The sequence below is a fragment of the Phyllobates terribilis genome, unplaced genomic scaffold (assembly GCF_046119375.1).
Source record: "Phyllobates terribilis strain yellow unplaced genomic scaffold, ASM4611937v1 Scaffold_11__3_contigs__length_659146591, whole genome shotgun sequence".
NCBI classification, from domain to species: domain Eukaryota; kingdom Metazoa; phylum Chordata; class Amphibia; order Anura; family Dendrobatidae; genus Phyllobates; species Phyllobates terribilis.
Window position 1 is genome coordinate 326,385,787 of NW_027362771.1, and position 22,786 is coordinate 326,408,572.

The following is a 22,786-nucleotide window of genomic DNA, read 5'->3' on the forward strand; positions in this document are numbered from 1 at the left end:
AATTTTGGAAACGTGTCGAGGCAAAGCTTAAATGCAAGATAAGTTCATCAATTTTCTCTTGAGTATTTATATCTATATTTAATATTATCTTTATGCTAGGAATATCTTTGTACTAGACTAGGCAGTCACCTTTCCTATGTGCTTAGTTCACCTCTTAGGGCACAACAGGGACAGGAAGGGACAGCGGCCTTCGAGCGGGGGTGCCAAATACGCTATTAGGGTGCCAACCTCTGCGCTAGGCAGGATCAGACTAGAGCTGTATCAGGGCAATATAAGCCCATATCATTAATCCTCCTTAGGGAGGTTTGTCATTAATGAATACTGACAATAATAGTATTGGTTTTTAATACACGGGTATTGGTGTGTTTTAACTGAAAGAAATAAAAATATTGTTTTAGAGGATTTATATGTTCACATCATTACAATTCCTTCTTAGTATATCATTTATGTTAACTTTTAGAACATTCTCGGACACTCTGTGGCTGTTTATTTACTGTGGACTGGCTCCGTACCGTCCCTGGCCACATTCACTTGTCCACGTGTTTGTGGTTAGGCGGTCCTTCCCAGTAAATGAACTGGGGAGGGCACTGGTAATGTTCTGGGATTCACACTTGTGGAAGGACACTAGGAGAAATAGTGTTGGCTGGGGACCAAGTATAGACACCGGCCGCTGCCGTCATGAGGTTGTGGAAAGCTTCCGCCTCCATGAGCCTAAAAGGTAACATTTCAAGTGCAAGCAGTCCAGAAATGTGTCAGTTTAGAATTGCGGCCTGTGGTTGGGTGGGTGGTTGGCTGCATACTTGTGCTTGCATTCCAAGTAACAGAAAACTAAGGCGATGGATGGCCTCATCATCATCACAACCTGCAAAGGTTGGCGTTATGAACTCTCCTGATAGAGAAGCCAGGGCCCACCGGAGGGTTCTCCGGTTCTCTGGTGGGCCTGTCCAACCCTGCCAAGAAGCTGCCCTGACTAAGAAAAGTGTGTGGGAAGGTTCCTGGACACTGTATGTCTGTTTTTTTTACTGTGGACTGGCTCCATACCGTCCCTGGCCACATTCACTTGTCCACATGTTTGTGGTTTGGTGGTCCTTCCCAGTAAATGCACTGGTAATGTTCTGGGACCCACGCATGTGGAAGGCGGAGACGATACCGGGAGAAATAGTGTTGGCTGGGGACCGAGTATGAACACCCGACTGCCACCATGAGGATGTGGAAAGCTTCCGCCTCCACGAGCCCAAAAGGCAACATTTTAAGAGAAAGCAGTCCAAAAATGTGGCAGTTTAGTTTTGCGACCTGTGGGTGGGTGGTGGGCTGCATACTTGCGCTTGCATTCCAAAGACTATGGTAGGGACAACTGAATGCTGTGAAGGGACAAGGACGTGGATGGTGATGGTTGCAAGTCTGCAATGACAGGTGCAGGGGAGGAGGCATCTTCACATGCACCATGGACAGGGGATTGGCATGCACGCACAACAGCGGAAGAGGCAGTGGTTTCACCCGCAAACACTGTTTCTGCACCTTGGTGTTTGCCCCTGACCTGGTTGTGGTCAGGCTGGTAGTTTTGGTGCTCTTGCTGATGCGGGCCTAGCGGATGTTGCAAATGGCCTTTTGGGGGTTATCTGAACAATCTTTAAAAAAGGAGCAGTTGCCTGCCTTGTGTCTGTGGCCACCACACTGCTTGTTCCTGCCTGTTGTCGGGTGACCATGGCTGCTCAAATCGCTACATGAGATCTTCTGTTGCCCTGCTCGAAGCTGGCAGGTCGAGAGGCCCAAATCTAACTATGGAAAAGTGAACAACTCTTGGGGTAAACCTGGACCACATATCCAAGCTCTTTCCACTTCCGAGTGGACCGATCGAGAGGCCAGAATCTATAAATGGAAAGATTAACAAACCAGCTCTTCGGAGTATCCAAGTGTGGGATCAGTTGTCTTAGGGCACTCGGAATGGTGGGAGGGAGGAGGATCAGGGTGAGAAAGATGCCGACTCAGAGTAAAAATATCTCCCGGTTCCACACATTCCTCAACCACGAATCTACAAAAACACTAGTGCATGCTCTCATCATCTCCCTTCTCGACGACTGCAACCTCCTGCTCTGTGGCCTCCCTTCTAACACTCTTGCATTCCTCAAATCTATTCTAAACTTTGTTGCCCGACTAATCCACCTGTCCCCTCGCTATTCCTTGGCCTCTCCTCTTTGTCAATCCCTTCACTGGCTCCCCAATGCCCAGAGACTCTAGTTCAAAACCCTAACCTTGGCATGCAAAGCCATCCACAACCTGTCTCCTCCATACATCTGTGACCTAGTCTCTCGGTACTTACCTGCACGCAACCTCTGATCCTCACAAGATCTCCTTCTCTACTCCCCTCTTATCTTCTCTTCCCATAATCGCATACAAGATTTCTCCCATGCATCCCCCCTTCTCTGGAACTCTCTACCCCACCATTTTGGACTCTCACCTACTGTTGAAACCTTCAAAAAGCACCTGAAGACCCACTTCTTGCTACATGCGTACAACCTGCAGCAACCCTCACTCCACCATACCACTGCACGACCAGCTGTATCCTCACCTACTGTATCCTCACCCTTCCCTTGTAGAGTGTGAGCCCTCCTGGGCAGGGTCCTCTCCTCTCCTGTACCAGTCGCTGTCACATTTTTCTTCAAGATTATTGTAATTGTTTTTACGATGTATACCCTTTTTTCACATGTAAAGCGCCATGGAATAAATGGCGATAAAGTAATAATAATAATGTGGTCTAGATTCACATCTACTGAGACTGGATCATGTAGAACACAGGGTGGTGGTGGTGGCAAACTGACTGTAAGCTTTATCTGCTATCTAACCAACAACCTTTTCACACTGCTCTAGCTTCAATAGTGGTGTTCCGCGGCCCCCTAGAAATTGGGACAGGAAGGTAATTCGACATGACATGGGTGTTTGTTGTGCTCCCTCAACAGGTACAGTTTCATCTTGCCCACGGCCTCTGCATGCACTATCACCATCACCATACCGTCCACTTCCTGGTCCCTTGACACACTGCTTGCCCATTTTAAATGGAGTTTAAGATGTGTCACTTTGCCAAAAATGTCTGTATTATTACTGCAGTAATATAGGATCACGTCTGATGAGATAACCACAGTTTTAGGAAGTGTCCTGGGAGTCAGAGATACTTTCAGGGGTCTTCCCCATGCTGTTCCCATGTTTTTTCAGCACTGTATGAATGTGTCTGATCATGTCTCACACACCACATGGCCAGATAAGGTAGTAAAATGTTAAAATGACATTTCCCAGTGAATGCATTTTTCACAGTTGAAAGCAATGCAAAAGTGCAAAAACGCATCAAAAACGCTAAGTGTGAACATAGCCCAAGGTGTGGATGAGCATTTTTGTTTTTGGTTATTTATTTGCCTTATATACAAGTCATTACCCTGGAAAGGATGTTCCTTAACAATTTTCCCAGGAAAATCCATTTTGGTTTCATTTTTGTATGTTTTATCGTGAGTCCGTACAAGTGGCGTAATACCCCTGACAACATTGTTGACAGCAGTGACCTGGGAGTCAGAGATGCTTCCAGGGGTCTTCCCCATGCTGTTCCCATGTCATATGAGCACTGTTCCCATCGATTTGGGCAAGTGTTAGACACTCTGCAAACCGTCGGGGGGTGGGGGGAGGGGCGCAGAAATGCTCGAGTTTTTCATAGACTTACATTGGGCTTGTTGCTCGGACTGAGCACTTTAGCATTTCAATTTGCTCGACCCGAGCAACGAGTACGAGAAGATTTTAGTGCTCGCTCATCACTAATACTTTTATGTTCAGTTATCTAAATTAAAATTCATTGGTAATCTTAGAAGATATCTTTTTTTCTTAATGCTTTCACCCTTTTTTTTTTAATTCCAGCTCATAACCAATATGTGTTCTAGTGAAGATTATTACTCCCTTGTCAAGGGCATCAGAAATCTAGATTTCTCTGGGAGCAGTGTACCATGCAGTCTTCTTCTAACTGGTGATACCGCATTCCCCGTGGTAGTGAGTCCTGGTGGTAAGCATGTCCTTATTGCTGCCGCTAAGTACGGAAAAGGCCGAATCATAGTCATGGGTCATGAAACATATATGAATCATCCTCAATTCATGGATTTCCTGAAGAATGCAATATCCTGGCTGAAACCTTCCTCAGAAGCAGTAATTGGTGTTGACACGAATTTCAGCAGTTTGGAAAAGACACTCTCTGCATCTGGCCACAAAGTTGAAAAGACCACTGGTCTGAAGAAAGACTTAGGAGTTCATTGTACAGCTGGTTATGACGAGGCTCAGGCAGAGCACATTATCACATTTTTAAAAAAAGGAGGAGGTCTTCTTATTGGAGCTCAAGCCTGGCATTGGGCCTACAAGCACAAACCAGATAATGTCTTGTTTCATTTTCCTGGAAATAAGATAACTTCTGTTGCTGGAGTGTATTTTACAGATAGTTATGGAGAAAGAGGAAATGTTAATATTAGTGATCAAATGCCATTAACACCATGGTATAACGAGTGAGTACATACAGTTCAGAATGTTTCTAATAATGTAAAAATTGCAGTCTAATTTTAAATATCCTATTAAGGAATTGCTGTCTTGCTGTCTCACTTTCTCTCCACCTTCAGTCAGTCCGTGAAAATTGGACCACACTTGGATGCCATCGGATAGCACTCTTCTGATTTAAACTGTCATGTGCATGAGCCCTTACTGTCGTTCATTCTTACACACTTTCTCTTACTTTTTCCTTTGATCTCATTTTTTAGTTAAAGTGTCTGAGGAGCTCAGTGATTTCTCCCTCCTCCCCCTTATCGCCAGTTATCACATTAACTCAAAGTTAATGGAAATGGCCACTTTCGACTATAATGACCAATCATCGGATGGATTGATGAAATGAACTATTGATTATTTCAACCAACGAATTATCATAATCATTCAGAATCATGGTCAGACATGTTGAATTTTTTTTGGGCAATGATTCGCATTGACTACATCGAACAATGCCTTTGACCGATGTAATCAGAAGTGTGCACGGGCCGATAGCTGACCAACGATGGTCCGATTGACGATCGTTCATTCATCATTCTATTTCCTATGATCCTATTCGTTTTGTATATGTCAGTTTACAAAAACTGTTATAGCTACTAGTCTGTAGATATCTCACTAAATAGAAAAAAGAAATCAGGGGATATGAACATCTTATTCAAGATTGGTGCCTGTTTATGTACCAGATATATTGAGTTTAAATTTCTCATGTAAATGTGTTAAATATCTCATATTCCCTGCTGAAGTTTATTGTGATTTTCTTTTGATAGTGTGAACTTTTCAACTGACCTAAAGATTTTTCTGCAAGGCATAACCAGTTTGGACATCAGTGGAAGAAGTATTCCTTCAGAACTTTTGCTTCATGGACCTCTGACTTTTCCAGTTGGAATGACTGATGACTATCGATGCTTTATTGGTGCCGCCTTTTATGGCAGGGGACGTGTTGTTGTTGGGGGACATGAAGCATTTTTAGATAAACCTGAACTTAAGACTTTAGCAATAAATACAATTTCTTGGTTAGAGATGGGTAGAAAGGGAAAGATTGGTGTGAATAAAGAATTGGGAGCCCTTGCTGACATCTTACAGAAAGAAGGCTTACCTTGTGTAGTATCTGATTTGGTTCCTGGACTCAGTGTCTACTGCTGTGCATCTTACAGTGATGGGGAAGCAGAACAAATCCAGCAGTTTGTGGCAGAGGGAGGAAGTCTTCTTATCGCTGGTCAATCTTGGTATTGGTCTTACTCCAATCCAGATGTGGTTTCGCAATATCCAGGAAATAAAATCCTTAACAAATTTGGAATAAGTATTCTACCCAGTACAATTGATAGAAAATTGTATAAAGCACTTGATTTTGAGGCAGCAGCTAACACTTATCATTTCCTTCGAGCATTGTGTCATCTTTTGAGTGAACTTAAAAATGGGTCTGAGTTAAAACCACCTTTGAGTTACTGGCTGTCCCAGCTCAGAAAGGACGTGGCAAGTTTTTTGAAGTTATCAGCAAATCCTCTAATTTCATCAATAAGGCAAGAGCTTGCATATCTGGTTCAAGAAGTTAATTTACCAAATGTTGGTAAAGAACATCCAGTGAAAAATTGCTCCAAAGAAGCTTTTATCATGTGCTTGGCCCAAGAAGTCAGCTGTCTAGATGATCCAGCATTCTGCAATATTCCTTGCTTAGACAAAAACTGTTTAACAGTAGAAATTGATGCTACAAATTATGGTAATGTATCCTTCTAAGTCAAGTCATAAAAGCAAAAAAATATAGTTAACAATGTTGTAGCCTAGATTTGGCTTAAAGGTTACCATACACATTAGATGAAACTGGGCCACTGAGTGATCATTCATCAATGGCCCAAAATACATGATAGACTACATCAGCCAATATTGGATTTTTCCAGCCAATAATGCAGCTAGCATTGTTCACTGGCCAAAAAATACCAAAATGCCCAACTGGTGTTTTAAACAATTTCAAAGTTTGTTGGTCAGTTGCTGGCTGAGACGAATGATCATTTTACAGAAAAAAAGCTAATGATCATTTGCTATGGTCAAAATAAGTCAATTCATTCAATTTTATTCTAATGTGTATTGCCTCCATTAAGGTAAGTTCAGACCGCGCTTTGAAAACTTGATCCAGTCATGTCTGCAATCTGTGGACATGACTGTCTCTGTGTACCCGTCTGCACAAAGAACAAGCATAGAAGCTACACTAGTCTCAGTTGTAAAATAGACCGGACTAACATACCGTGCAATTTATTCCACATGGGCTAGGAGCCTGTGTGACCAATAACCCATGCACATTAGCACATAGGTTAACATTGGGTCCGTGTACTGTCTGTTTCACCACTGAAGTATACAGAGCAAAAAAACAGTTATATGAATGCAACCTTAGAGTGTAAAAATGATTTGTAAAATGTGCCAAATTTACTAAAGATGTTACACTTACATTTTGAAACAAGCAGAAAGTACCACGCACGTTGTGCATGGACATGACGTTCACTTAAGAAGACCGTGGTGCTCAGTAAAAAATTTCAGTCCCTTTTATCTTGTTCAAAAGAAGGAAACATGGCACTCACAGAATAGTCAATGAAATAGTCAGTAAGTGTTGTGGTTTCCTTCTTTTGATTAACAATTTTGATGTAAGTGTAAACCAGTCATAGGTGTCATAAGAGAGAGAAGCGTAGCTTGCCTAGTGAGTTACACAAAAAAATTTATCTCGCAATCCACTATTAAATGTCTGACTTATTTTCACTGATTTACAAATTCATGCATTCAATAGGGCTACAATTGCCTCAATGTTCTTGCAAAGCACAGAAAGACTATGGGCACACGTTGTCTTTAAGAAGCCCGGTGCACTTGCTGTGGTTTTCCTAGGTAAAATCACTTCAGGAAAAAGCAGGCAGTCTTTTTTTTCTGAAGCTGGCGGTCTTGCCATTAGTTTTGCAATGGCACTGCTGCTGGCATCTTCTTCTGTCGTCAGTAATTATCTTGGAGAAGCAAGTGTTGCTGCCTATTTATTTGGGAATGTATATAACACTATTTCCAAAAAACGTGGAGTTGATCATTCTAAAGTGAGAAAGATTATTCACCAGTGAAATACATTCAAGACAGTTGACAATCTCTTCCCAAGTCAACAAGATAAGACTGTGCAATGCTCAGAGAAAGGCTGTGTGCCCACGATGCGTTTTTGGTGCGTATTTGCAGCGCGTAAACGCTCCAGAAAAGCATTGCATACCTTATCCCATGACTTCCTATGACATTCTGCAAGTTCTGTGCACATGGTCCGTATTTTTTCTGCGCAGATTTTACTCACAGAAAAAATACGGACATGACCAATTCTTGTGCGTTTCTGCATGTGTATTTGCCTATACAATGCATTGGAAAAACGCATGGCAAATACGCGTCAAATACGCATGCGTTTTTCTGCCAAGGAGATGCTGAAATGCTCAGGAAAATTTCTGCTTCATTTCTGCATCGTGGGCACTAAGCCAAATTGCAAAAAAAACAACAAGAACTACAGGTTACATTCTCTGGATACACAGCCTTGGGCTTAGTGCCCATGATGCAGAAATTAAGCAGAAATTTTCCTGAGCATTTCTGCATCTCCTAGGCAGAAAAACGCATGCGTTTTTTACATGCGTTTTTGACGCGTATTTGCATGCACACAGTCTTAGCCTCAGTTAGCATGGCAAATATTTACGTTCATAACAGTACAATTGTACAAACATTGAACAGGTATGGCTTGTTTGGTAGGGTTGTTAGGAGAAACCCTCTTCTTTCTGTGAAAGAACAGAAGAGCATGGCTCAGGTTTGTAAAGTTGCTTTTGAACAAACCACAAGACTTCTGAAACAATGTGTCTTGGACAGATAAGAACAAAGTGGAGCTGTTTGGCAATATTGTCCGGCATCACGTTTTCGAAAACCAAGCACAGCATATCAGCACAAACTCCTCATACTAATTGTTCTGCATAGTGGTGGATGGGTGATGATTTGAGCTTATTTTTCAACTTCAGAAAACTGGAGAAACACAAGTGTTGAATATGGGCCATTTGAGTCAACCATAAACTGTATACCAAAGTGTTCTAGAGTCAAATGTTGAGGCCATTTATTCAAAAGCTAAAGCTTGGATTAAACTGGGTCATGAAACTGGACAATTATTCCAAGCACACCAGCAAATCTTCATCAGAATGGCTGAAAAATACCCAGTAAAGTGTAGGCCTCAATCTAACTGAAATGCTGTGGCGGGACCTTAAGAGAGCTGTGTAGAAGCAAATGCCCACAAACCTCAATGAACGTAAGTAACTTTGTTCTGGAGGAACTTTTGCTCTCACTTTACAATGTGAGAGACTGATAAGTCATACAGAAACTTCGCATTTTTGCTGTTAAAGCTAATTCTACAAGCTATTTATTCATAGGAAGTACTTCATTTTTCACACACTGCTTCAGTGTTTTAGTTTAGTTTTTTTTTGTAAATGAATAATGGCACTGTAATTTGACATGTACTGTTATTCATCAGAGTTTGTATTTACCTACTTTTAAGAACTTCAAAAGACTAGATTTTTGTGTATGACCAGATGGGTAAATCCATAGAATTTAATGAGGGTGTGCTTGGTTTCCCATAACTGTACTTTTCATTAAACTTATTATCATGACACTTTGTGTATATAGCTCCTAAATCAGTGCAGAAGATATTTCAGGACCAATAAGATTGTACTTAGTCTTTTCATATACAGTACAGACCAAAAGTTTGGACACACCATCTCATTTAAAGATTTTTCTGTATTTTCATGACTATGAAAATTGTACATTCACACTGAAGGCATCAAAACTATGACTGCTTTGCACACTCTTGGCATTCTCTTGATGAGCTTCAAGAGGTAGTCACCGGAAATGGTCTTCCAACAATCTTGAAGGAGTTCCCAGAGATGCTTAGCACTTGTTGGCCCTTTTGCCTTCACTCTGCGGTCCAGCTCACCCCAAACCATCTCGATTAGGTTTAGGTCTGGTGACTGTGGAGGCCAGGTCATCTGGCGTAGCACCCCATCACTCTCCTTCTTGGTCAAATAGCCCTTACACAGCCTGGAGGCATGTTTGGGGTCATTGTCCTGTTGAAAAATAAATGATGGTCCAACTAAACGCAAACCGGATGGAATAGCATGCCGCTGCAAGATGCTGTGGTAGCCATACTGGTTCAGTATGCTTTCAATTTTGAATAAATCCCCAACAGTGTCACCAGCAAAGCACCCCCACACCATCACACCTCCTCCTCCATGCTTCACGGTGGGAACCAGGCATGTAGAGTCCATCCGTTCACCTTTTCTGCGTCGCACAAAGACACTGTGGTTGGAACCAAAGATCTCAAATTTGGACTCATCAGACCAAAGCAAAGATTTCCACTGGTCTAATGTCCATTCCTTGTGTTCTTTAGCCCAAACAAGTCTCTTCTGCTTGTTGCCTATCCTTAGCAGTGGTTTCCTAGCAGCTATTTTACCATGAAGGCCTGCTGCACAAAGTCTCCTCTTAACAGTTGTTGAAGAGATGTGTGTGCTGCTAGAACTCTGTGTGGCATTGACCTGGTCTCTAATCTGAGCTGCTGTTAACCTGCGATTTCTGAGGCTGGTGACTCGGATAAACGTATCCTCAGAAGCGGAGGTGACTCTTGGTCTTCCTTTTCTGGGGCGGTCCTCATGTGAGCCACTTTCTTTGTAGCGCTTGATGGTTTTTGCAACTGCACTTGGGGACACTTTCAAAGTTTTCCCAATTTTTCGCACTGACTGACCTTCATTTCTTAAAGTAATGATGGCCACTCGTTTTTCTTAACTTAGCTGCTTTTTTCTTGCCATAATACAAATTCTAACAGTCTATTCAGTAGGAATATCAGCTGTTTATCCACCTGACTTCTGCACAACACAACTGATGGTCCCAACCCCATTTATAAGGCTGGAAATCCCACTTATTAAACCTGACAGGGCACACCTGTGAAGTGAAAACCACTTCCGGTGACTACCTCTTGAAGCTCATCAAGAGAATGCCAAGAGTGTGCAAAGCAGTCATCAAAGCAAAAGGTGGCTACTTTGAAGAACCTAGAATATAAGACATATTTTCAGTTGTTTCACACTTTTTTGTTAAGTATATAATTCCACATGTGTTAATTCATAGTGTTGATGCTTTCAGTGTGAATGTACAATTTTCATAGTCATGAAAATACAGAAAAATCTTTAAATGAGAAGGTATGTCCAAACTTTCGGTCTGTACTGTATATGTAGGGGTTCTTATTTTTTATTTAAAATTATTGCAAGCAATAAAAATGGTTTGTGATGATGGACATAGTCTTTAATCCCCAAAATTTTTTCTCATTTTGCCGCTCTGATTTTTAACAGCCATAATATTTTTTGATTTTTTCACTAAGCTGTATGAGGCTTTGTGCTATGCAGAACAAATTGTATTTTTTTTTAGCACGATTTTGAGGTACTACTTATTCATTAATATGTAATTTATATATTTTTTTGTGAATATAGAAAAAAATACTTTTAGATTACTGTTTCTTGTTTAGATTTTTTTAAAGTCCATGTCTTATACCAGATATAATTATTTACACTGTAACTGGGGCAATCATGCAAGCCCCACTTACAGAGGGAAAACAGCCCTCAGCGGTGACAAACACCACTTGCAGAGCTGATCTGGGTCTGAAACCAGCATCATGTGATCACAAGGTTCTATAGAATGCTGATGATTCTGTTCACTGCATAGCTCTAATTGAGTGCTATGTAGCCAACGAAGGACAAGGACAGAGCTGGTAATAAAATGAGTAAAATGTAAATGAATGAAATGAAAATGAGTGAAATGTAAACAACATCAAGCCCTTGCCCCTGGTCTTGTCACAACAACCATTAAGACATTGATTGATTTTGTTCCCGCATAGAGCAGTACATGTACAGTGCAGTGATCGGGCGAGCTCGCGCTGAACGCCGTCGCGATCACATGCATGTGTCAGCTCTACATGAGAGCTGACACCCCTCAGCACCGCCCAGCCCCTCAGCACCTGATGCCGCTGTCAATAGTGACAGTGACATCGCAGGGCATCGCAGAGGGAGTGGGTTCCCTCTGATTCCATCAACACAACGCGATGCGATCGCATTGTGTTGATGATCTCCATAGTTACCTCCGGTCTCAAGATGGCCATGGGGTCCTTCAGGGTCCTGCAGGAAGGTGGCCACTCAGCGCAGGAGCTGAGATGCCTCCTTCCTGCCTGTCAGATGCTGCTCTGATGCGCTGCAGTGCCGATGCATTGCAGAGCAACAGATCCGCGATCTGACAGTTTGAAAATGATTTCCCATCATGGGGCAATGTAAAAAAAGTTAATAAAAATTATAAAAAAATAAAAAAAATCACTAAATGAAGAAAAAATATTAATCCAATAAATATATTTATCTGTGTAAAAAAAAAAAGTACACATATTTGGTATCGCCGCTTCCGTAACAACCTGACCTATAAAACTGTTCCACTAGTTAACCCCTTCAGTGAAAACTGTAATAAAATAAAGGAAAAACAAGGCAAAAAACAATGCTTTATCATCATACCGCCAAACAAAAAGTGGAATAAAACACGATAAAAAATACTGCTGTAAATAAAAATGGTACCACTGAAAACGTCAACTTGTCCCGTAAAACACAAGCTGCCATACAGCTCTGTCAGCATAAAAATAAGAACGTTACAGCTGTCAGACTAAAGCAATGCCAAAATAATTATTTTTTCTATAAAATAATTTTTATTGTGAAAAAGTGGCAAAACATAAAAAAAGATATAAAAGTAATATCGCTGTAATTATACTGACCCGAAGAATAAAGCTGCCTTATCAATTTTACCACACGCGGAACGGCATAAAAAAAATCCCCAAAAAAACATTCCTGATTTGCTGTTTTTTGTTGTTCATTCTGCCTCCCAAAAAAACGCAATGGAAAGTGATCAAAAAATGTCACGTGCCCGAAAATGGTACCAAAAAAAAAAAAAACAAGCCCTCACATGACTCGTCGGCAGAAATATGGAGAAATTATAGCTATCAAAATATGGCGATGCAAAAACTTGTTTTAACAATAAAAAGCATCTTTTAGCGTGTGACAGCTGCCAAACATAAAAACCCAATATAAATCTGGTATTGCTATAATCGCACCGACCCGAAGAATGAAGTCGTCTAATCAATTACACTGCAAGAGGAACGGCGTAAAAAATAAATAAAACCAATTCTTCACCAGCTGTTGATCGGTTCTTTCTGCCTCCCAAATATCGCAGTAAGGCTCCGCTCACATTTATCCTGCACTCTGTGCTGAGCGCTTAAACCGTGGTTTCCGTGTAAATCTGGGAAATACGTGATTCAGACGGAACCCTATAATGAGGCAGATGGAGACACTGTGGACGCCATCTGGTCTATGTTCCGGCGGTGGATGTCTTCTTATTAGGTGTGCATAAAATTGCCGTCGGCCACAGTTTTGTGCACTTCTGAAAAGAAGGACACCGCTGAACGGAGGCCCGATGGAGTCTAGAGTAACTCTGCTGCTTCATTATAGTGAATAGATCCCTTTTCATTTTAACTATTATTTCACCTGAATAACGGCACTCGTAGATTTAGATGGAAACCCCCATATAAGTGCTTAGCTTACAGTGCAGGATAAACGTGATTTAAAATGTTATATAAAATGTCCCCAACAAAAGTTTCAACTCCATTCACAAAAAAGCAAGGCCCCACTCAAGCCGTGATCTGTTATCAAAAATATAGGGGCTTCCACATCACTGGTAGCACAAAGGCTATGGAAAAACTAAATAGCTCCTCGTCTTCCAAAAGAAATCCAGTGAATTCTGTGCTCCCAAATCCAAATGTCCCCCTGCCTTCTGAGCTCCAGTATGTGTCTAAATCACATTTAGCATCCACATGTTTGGTATTCCTGTAGCGATAAAAGCCTGCCTAATTTATGGGTGCATGTCTCCAGAAGAACGAGCTGGGCATAACTTACTGTTCACTACAACGTACTGGTCGCTATAGCGTAATGGTCACTACAACAGCAGTTTGTAATCTTCACTCAGCAACATCCACTGCTGCTTGTTTCTGGAAAACACCCATGGAGTCAAAATCATCACTAGACCTGTAGATTCACAAAGGGGTATAATTTTCAAAATAGGATCACTTGAGGGGGATTCTGCTCTGATATCACATAGGGGCTCTGTATACGGAGTCCGCAAACTATTATAGGAAAATCTGTGCTTCAGGAGGCAAAAAGTGCTCTGTACCCTCCGAGTCTTTCCATGTGGCTAAGTGGTACTTTACAGCCACATATGGGGTATTTCTACATTCAGCAGAAACTGTGGGACAAATTTTGGTGCCATTTTTATCCATTTCCCAGTGTGAAAATGTAAAATCTGGGGCTACGAGTAAAACAAAATTTTCGTGGTAAAAATGTAATTATTTTTCCTTCCCTGCCCAATGGTATAAAATTCTGTGACACACCTGTGGTGTCAATATGATCACTGCACCCCTAGATGAATTTATTGAGAGGTGTAGTTTGTAAAATGGGGTCACGTATGGGGGATTCAGCTGATCTGGCACCTCAGGGGCTGTACCAATGTGACATGGCACCCTGGAACCAGTCCAGCAAAATCTGAACTCCAATATGGCGCTTCTTCCCTTCCGAACTTTGCACTATGCCTCAAAATTAGTTTTCAACCACATATGGGGTATCTGCGTACTCAAAAGAAATTTTGGGGTCCATTTTCTCCTGTTACCCTTGTGAAAATGAAAAATTTTGTGCTAAAAAACATTCTTGCGGGAAAAAAGGTTTTGTTTTTGTTTATTTTTACGACTCAATGTTATAAACTTTTGTGAAGAACCTGAGGGTTCAAAGTACTCACAACACATCTAGATAAGTTCCCTGAGTGGTCTTGTTTCCAAAACGGTGACACTTGTTTGAGGTTTCCACTTACATTCAAAAAGTCAAATGGCACTTCTTCACTACCAAGCTCTGCCGGGCGCCCAAACAGTAGTTTTCCTCCACATATTGGGTATCTGCGTACTCAGGAGAAATTGCCAAATAAATTGTATGGTGCAATTTTTCCTGTTACCCTAGTAAAAATGCAAAATTTGGGGCTAAAAAAAACATTTTTGTGGAAAAATGTGATTTCTCAATTTTTACGGCTCAACGTCATAAACTTCTGTGAAGCACCTGGGGGTTCAAGGTGCTCACCACACATCTAGATAAGTTCCCTCCCTAAGGGGTCTAGTTTCCAAAATGGTGTCACTTGTGGGGGTTTTCCACTGTTTAGGCATATCAGGGGCTCTCCAAACGCGACATAGTGTCCGCTAATTTTTCAGCAAATTTTACATTCAAAAAGTCAAATGGCACGCCTTTAGTTCCAAGCCCTTCTGCGTGCCCAAACAGTAGTTTTCCCCCACCTGAAGGTTCAAGGTGCTCACTACACATCTAGATAAGTTCCCTGAGGGGTCTAGTTTCCAAAATCGTGTCACTTGTGGGGGGGTTTCCACTGTTTAGACACATCAGTGGCCTTCCAAACGCGACATGGCATCCGTTAATTATGCCAACAAATTTTACATTCAAAAAGTAAAATGGCGCTCATTCCCTTCCAAGCCCTGCCATACACCCAGTGGTTTACCCCCACATATTGGATATTGGTGTGCTCAGGAGAAGTTACACAACAAATTTTGGGGTCCATTTTCTCCTGTTTCTCTTGTGAAAGTAAAAAAAAAATCTGTCTAAAGTAAAATGTCTGTGAAAAAAAAAGTTAAATGTTTATTTTTTCCTTCCACATTCCATTAATTCCTGTGAAGCACCTGAAGAGTTAATAAACATCTTGAATGTGGTTTTGCGCACCTTTGGGGATGCAGTATTTAGAATGGTGTCACTTTTTGGTATTTTCTGTCATATAGACCCCTCAAAGTCACTTCAAATGTGATGTGGTCCCTAAAAAAATGGTTTTGCAAACTTTGTTGAAAAAACGAGAAATTGCTGGTCAACTTTTAACCCTTATAACTTCCTCACAAAAAAAATTTGGGTTCCAAAATTGCGCACGTGAGAAATGTTATTTATGAACTATTTTTTGTGACATGATTCTCTGATTTAAGGGCATAAAGATTTAAAGTTTCAAAATTGCATAATTTTAACAATTGTCTCCAAATTTCCAATTTTTTCACAAATAAACTTTAGATATATCAAAGATTTTTTTACCACTATCATGAAGTACAATATATCATGAAAAAACAATCTCAGAATCACCGGGGTCCGTTGAAGCATTCCAGAGTTATTACCTCATAAAGTGACACTGGTCAGAATTCAAAAATTGGCCTGGTCAGGAAGGTGAAAACAGGCTTCGGGGCAAAGGGGTTAAAGCAAGTACACCAGCCTCATTGGGTCTAAGAAATCAATTTAATAATTTATGAAGTTTTTATTGTGAAATCATATGACTAATTTACTTTAATTTTTCTAGAATTAAAATTTAGACCTTACATACAGCTTGCGAAGTATCCACGTTTGGTGAAGCATGCATCTTCACCATGAACCACAGAAAAGTTAAAATACTTGTATGCTTGCATGCATTATATTAAAGAGCAGAACATTTTAATTGAGTGTTTGTGGTGTTTAAATATTTTGTATCTAGGTGACGATGCATGGAGGAGTACAGGACTCTACCTGCCTCCTGGAAAACCAGGAACATTTATATTTCCAGCCTCAACTGTGGGAAAAGGTCTCCAGGTATCTGCCAACGCAGTTCTGTTTGTGCCCCAGCTTGAGAAGGTCATATTTAATTTTCAGTCCAGATTTTGTCCTGTCAAAGCAACATTTTTTTTGTAAAAATAAAACTGCTTGCAATGGACTTGCAAGCGTAGGTATAACGGCTTAACCCCATGGCCCAAGCTGATGCAGGAGAAATGGACTGTCACATCACATTTATTCAATTGAATAGACAACTATGTAATACCTTTATATTTACCTTTTGGTGTTAGAAAAAAAAGTGGCACTGCCCATTATATTAGGAAATATATATATATTTTTAACCAGACTAAGTTGGTAAATATCCCATTCAATATTGTGCTAAAATAACTTGTTTCAAAGCCATACTGGTTTACTTATTAGGTAAAACATTAGGAACATTACTTGTGTTATATCTGATAAAGAAGCAAGTACAACTATGAAATTCATTATTTTTAGGCTATGTGCCCACGTTGCATTTATGAAACAGAAAATTTCTGCTGCATAAATGCAAGTCCTCTCCCAGAAAAACGCATGCGGAATTCCGCACGCGTTTATCGCGCATTTTTCGCGCGTTTATCACGCGTTTTCCACATGCGGAATTGCCTTGCGTTTTTTATGCATTGGACAAAGGCAATTCCGCTTGCGGAAACGCAAAATTAAATGACATGCTGCGGATTTTTGAACGCGGCATAAACGCTGCGGAAAAATCCGCAGCATGTGCATAGAACTTGCGGAATCCCATTGGGGACCATGGGGTGCGGATATACATGCGTTTTTCAAGCGTTTACGCTGCGGAAATTCCGCAGCATATACGCTTGAAAAATGCTACGTGGGCACACAGCCTAACACAATAAAAGACAACTTTTTAATGAAATTGTTGCAGTCTAAATGGGGAAAAAAATCTCCAAATTCCCAGTCTTCTGATCACACCACGTCTGATTTAGAGCTGCTCTTTGTTACATAAAGTTATTGTTGTTATATAAAGTATATAGGGAGGCTATGGGGGCTCATACTGTATATACGGAGGCTATGGGGGTCTCATACTGTATATAGGGAGGCATGTAGTAGATACATCTGCAGGGTTATTGTGCCCTTAGTACACACTAGGGGCACAACTAATACTAATAGGTGTGTGTACTAAACTTTTTAACATCTAAACACAGTAACTTAATTGTTTTCCTCCAAACACAGTTAAAAACCTTTAATAATGTAAAGAATTAAGTAGAGTCTGTAAATTAGTGGAAAGTACAGTTTTATTCTCACCTATAGTCTTGTTTCAGGTGCAGGTTGGCTGCCATTCTGATGATCTGAGCTCAGCAAAAGACTTGTGTCGTGCTCCAGTGGTTGTACGTAGAAAAAATGTCGTTGATGAAAAGGTTGTGGTATCCAGTGTCTGGGGAGGACTCCTGTATATTATTGTCAAGGGGAAAAGTCAGCTAGGAATAGTTCCCATTACAGTCTATGGAGCAGAACCAGCACCAACATTTATAAAAGGTAAGTAATTTTAGTCTGCTTTACTTGTTATTTATGCTGCTTGTAATTACATGAGAGCCAGTGTTCTTACATTTTTCTTAAATATGATGATGGTTAGTAAAAGGCTATAAATAATAAGATAATTGCAATGAATATAATTATTTCTTACTTCTGGTAAATCATTCCACATGTTGCTATGTACACTGCTATTTATATGAATAAGAATAGGGTATCTGCGCTGGTCTTGGTAGGTTAGAGGTACTAAAAAGGTGATGTAGGCAAATAGATAAATAGATAAATATTTTATTAGATAATGAAAGGTTTTTATGAAAATCAATTAAATGGCATAAGAAATTTTTAAAGCAATATCTAAACTCATTTCAACAAATGCAATACATCTTTCTAGCCCCATAAACAATAATAATGTGAAATATTACTTTTCCATAGTCAGTTTTATTCAGTGGATAGCCACTTGGTGTGTATGCAAGTCAGAAATAAATAGAAATGTGCTCAAAGTTACCACAATGATCCAGTGACTCAATTTTTCCAGAGGAGAAATGCCAACCGTTGATAAAAAATGGCTCCTGGTGTCAATCATAAGCAAGAAACAGAACAAAAAAACATAGAAATGCATTCAACATACTAACAACGTGAGTTGTTTACACAAAGACATTTAATTTAAAGAGGACCTGTCAGGTTAAAAGTGACCCGTTTTTTTGACCCTTTTTTTTTCTATTATTTTATTCCGACTGCTCACCTGAGTATTCCCCCTTTTTTTTTTTTATTCCACCGTATGGTTCCAGAGATAAAGGCCTTTTTGTTTAGTGCTAATTTTTATGGTCTTTACTAAGGGGGCGTGCACTGCATCATTACCCTGTAAATAATAATTATTCTAAGTAGTGAAAATAATATTGCCATTTTAAATTTAAGTAAATAATTATTTTTTTCTTTCAGGCCAGACGAACCTTTCTAACTGGTTGGATACAATTTGCAAATACCCAGCTCCTTGGGCTGAACTAATAACAGACAATATTGTTTTGACTGTTCCCTCTGATGTGATCCGATCTTTGGATGATCCAGAAGCTTTGCTGTCCGAATGGGACAACATAATGAATGCAGTAGCTGAACTTGCTGCTATTCCTAAAAAATTTGCACGTCCTGAGAGAATTGTTGCAGATGTGCAAATTTCAGCAGGTAAGAGGATCTTTCTTTTAGGAACACATTCAAATGACATTTTGTAGCCTTGGTAAAGGTTAGTTCTAGTGATGAGCGAGCACTAAAATGCTCGGGTGCTCGAAGCTCGGGTCAAGCACATTGGAATACTCGGGTGCTCGACCCGAGCAACGAGCCCAATGTAAGTCTATGGGAAACTCGAGCATTTTTCTGGCGGTCCCCCCCGGCGGTCTGCAGAAGGTCAAAAATTGCCCAAATCGATGGGAACGGTGCTCAATTAAACGTCAGGCAGGCAGAATATATAGGCAGACAGGCAGGCAGGGTATATAGGAGGGTGCATAAAAAACATAGCAGGGCAATTGGAACACACTAGAGCCCTCCGATTTTCATGCACCCGTCTCTTTAAAAAAGCCGGCAATTCATCAGTGGCATACATCGGTACCCGACAATTTAGAACAGAAAGAATAGAGCATCACATAGATAGATATAAACATGTCAGTCACATAAATAATAAGTAGGGTGACTTTTCATCCTTCAGAGACACTGCAGAGCGCAAGCATGCCTGCGCTCTGCAGTGTCTATGAAGGATGACAAGCTGGATGGCAGCGTTCAGCTGCGATCCAGCCTGTCATCTCAATGCCATCCCAGCGTGGGAGAATTCTCCTGCGCTCAGCGCTTGAGCAGGAGAATTCTCCCACGCTGTCAATGACGTGCATGAGGTGAGCTGTGTTCATTGGACATGAGCTCACCTCATGCACGTCACTGACAGCGTGGGAGAATTCTCCTGCGCTCACCGCATGCGCAGGAGAATTCTCTCACGCTCACCGCATGCGCAGGAGAATTCTCCCACACTGTCAGTGACGTACATGAGGTGAGCTGATTTCATTGGACATGAACTTGGCTCATCTGGATGCCGTCACAGCCAGACACTGAGGAGCGCAAGCATGCCTGCGCTTCTCAGTGTCTGCGGCATGGCAAGCTGGATGGCAGCTTTCGGCTGCGATCCAGCCTGTCATGTGAATGTAGCAGAGCTGGAGCCGTCCTGGGAACCATGGAAAGGTAAGGATGAGGTTGGCTTCAGCTGGAATGGGCGTGATGGTAAGTATGGTTTAATTTAGAACATTAAAGGAATGTGTGTTTATTTCAATTAAAGGACTTTATTCTGGGTGTTTGTGTTTTTTTTAACTTTGACTATGGGGTTAGTAATGGGGGTGTCTTATAGACGCCTCTCCATTACTAACCTGGGCTTGATGTCAGCTGGCATTATAAGCTGACATTAACCCTAGCCCTATTACCCCACTGCCACCGCTACAGGGCAGTGGGAAGAGAGAGGTTAAGTGCCAGAATTGGCGCATCCTATGGATGCGCCATTTCTGGGGCAGCTGACGACTGGTGTTTCTAGCCTGGGAGGGGGCCAATATTCACGGCACCCTTCCTGGACTATTAATATCAGCCCCCTGCTGTCTGCCTAGCCTTTGCTTGGTTAGCCATTTTTTTGGGGGGTTTCCCATTTTAATAGCTGGTAAAGGCTAGGTATTCAGCTGGGGGCTGCTATTAGTAGCCTGGGAAGCTCCGTGGGTATTACCCCCTTCCCATGCTTCAAACATCTGACCCAGCCGTCTGCTTAACCTCCGCTAGAGACTAAAATTATGGGGAACCCCACGCCAATTTTTTTTTTAATAAATCCTTTATTTTAACACTAAATGACAAGTACAGTAACCAACACTGTCACTCTACTTATTATATATGTGACTGACAATGTTTCTATCTATCTAATCTATGTGTGATGCTCTATTGTTTCTGCACTAAATTGTCGGGTACCGATGTATGCCGCTGCTGAATTGCCGGCCGGCTTTTTTAAAGAGGCGGGTGCATGAAAACACTATTATTTTTTTTTTTAATAAATCCTTTATTTTAACACTAAATAACAAGTACAGTAACCAACACTGCCACTGTATTTATTATATATGTGACTGACATGTTTCTATCTATCTAATCTATGTGTGATGCTCTATTCTTTCTGTTCTAAATTGTCGGGTACCGGTGTATGCCGCTGCTGAATTGCCGGCTTTTCATGTTTCACTGTGAGCACTGTTCCCATCGATTTGGGCAACCACTGTAATGCCACAACCACCATGGCTGTGACATTACAGTGAGTGGCAGACAATCCCTGCATGATTGGTGCTCTAAATAGCGCCAAACATGCAGGACGGGGACCCGAGCTCCCGCCCGAGCATCTTGAAAGTACTCGGCGAGCTCCAAGCATCTCGAGTACTGAGATGCTCGGGCGAGTACCGAGCAGTGGCAAGCATGCTCGCTCATCACTAGTTAGTTCATATTAAACATAAAATTGATGCAAAACTTGTCGCCGTGGTGCCATTTTGTGCATCTCCCAAATATTAAAACACAGTTATACTTGCTTGTGTAAAGTCAAATTCTTTTAAAAGCAACAATAACTATCTGATTCAGTACTTCTTAAGAGGCGACAAGCTGAAGAAGTGGCGGTAAATATTTATGGCCCTATCCATTGAAGGTTGTGAATGTTGTGGAACTCTTAGTTGCTTCTGTAACTCCCTTAAAACACAATAGTGATAGCTGCCCACATATGCCATCACCTTGTCCCCTTTTGTCGGAGTGCTGAATATTGGAGCAGAAGATCTACATGAATGGGAGCACCAGAAGTCAAATCATCATCAATCAGCTGTACATATGTCAGAGGGAATAACGACTAACCCTTTTACCTAAGGTTATGTTCATGTTGCGTTTAATCCACATGTGACGTGGCTCCATCATGTTTTACATCTGACGCCCTGGAAAATGGGATTCAGGCATATGCAGCGATTGGGCCATTAACTGTAATGATGCAGATGCAGTCACTGTATGCTCAACAACATTTTTCGTGTATATCCCCCCTATTTTAGATGGACTCCTAGACGCAATAAACTACATTTTGGTGCCAGCCTTATATAGTTGTTTACTGCCAAAAATGATATTTGACAGAAAACAGTGACTCCCTCTGCATCATTGTACTATTTATCAGGAGGACTGTACTTCCTGCTGGGTTAAGCAAGTGACATTTAATGGAGAACTTTTGTTATCGCTGTTTTCTGTCATGCGATTTTCTTGTGTAAATACTGTTGAAAAAAAATCATTTAGCACATTGGCTTTTTCCTCATTCTCATCCACCATTTCATCCAGGCTATTTTTAAGGGGACCCACACATTTTTTAGTTTCTTACTATTTATGTAGTTAAAGAATATTTTGGGATTATTTTTACTTTCTCTGGCAATGAGTCTCTCTGTCTCAATCTTTGCTGCCTTGATTTGGTTTTTACAGAATTTATTTAATTTTCTGTATTTATTTAATGCCTCATCACTACCTGCTTGCTTTAGTTCTCTAAATGCTTTCTTTTTGTCACTTATTGCGCCCCTTACAGCTCTATTTAGCCATAGTGGTTTCCTCCTATTTCTAGCATGTTTATTCCCATGGGGTATATATTGTGCACAGGTCCTATTCAGGATGCTAATAAATGTCGCCAATTTGCTTTGTGTAGTTTTATGTCTCAGGTTATCGTCCCAGTTTATTGCACTAAGATCATCTCTCAACCGTTGGAAATTTGCCTTCCTGAAGTTTAGTGTCCTTGTAACCCCTCTACTACACATCTTATTAAAGGATACATGAAAACTTATTATTTTGTGATCACTATTACCCAAGTGACCCCCAACTCGTATATTTGATATGCGGTCTGGCCTGTTGGTTAATATTAGGTCTAGCAGTGCCCCCCTTCTTGTTGGGTCCTGAACCAGTTGTGAAAGGTAATTGTCTCTCAT

At 41.0% G+C, this 22,786-nt stretch overlaps 1 pseudogene; it reads left to right on the plus strand.

The window, feature by feature from the left end:
• Positions 1–3,867: 3,867 nt before the first annotated feature.
• Positions 3,868–22,786, plus strand: part of LOC141167266 (TRPM8 channel-associated factor homolog) — a 28,370-nt pseudogene continuing 9,451 nt past the window's right edge.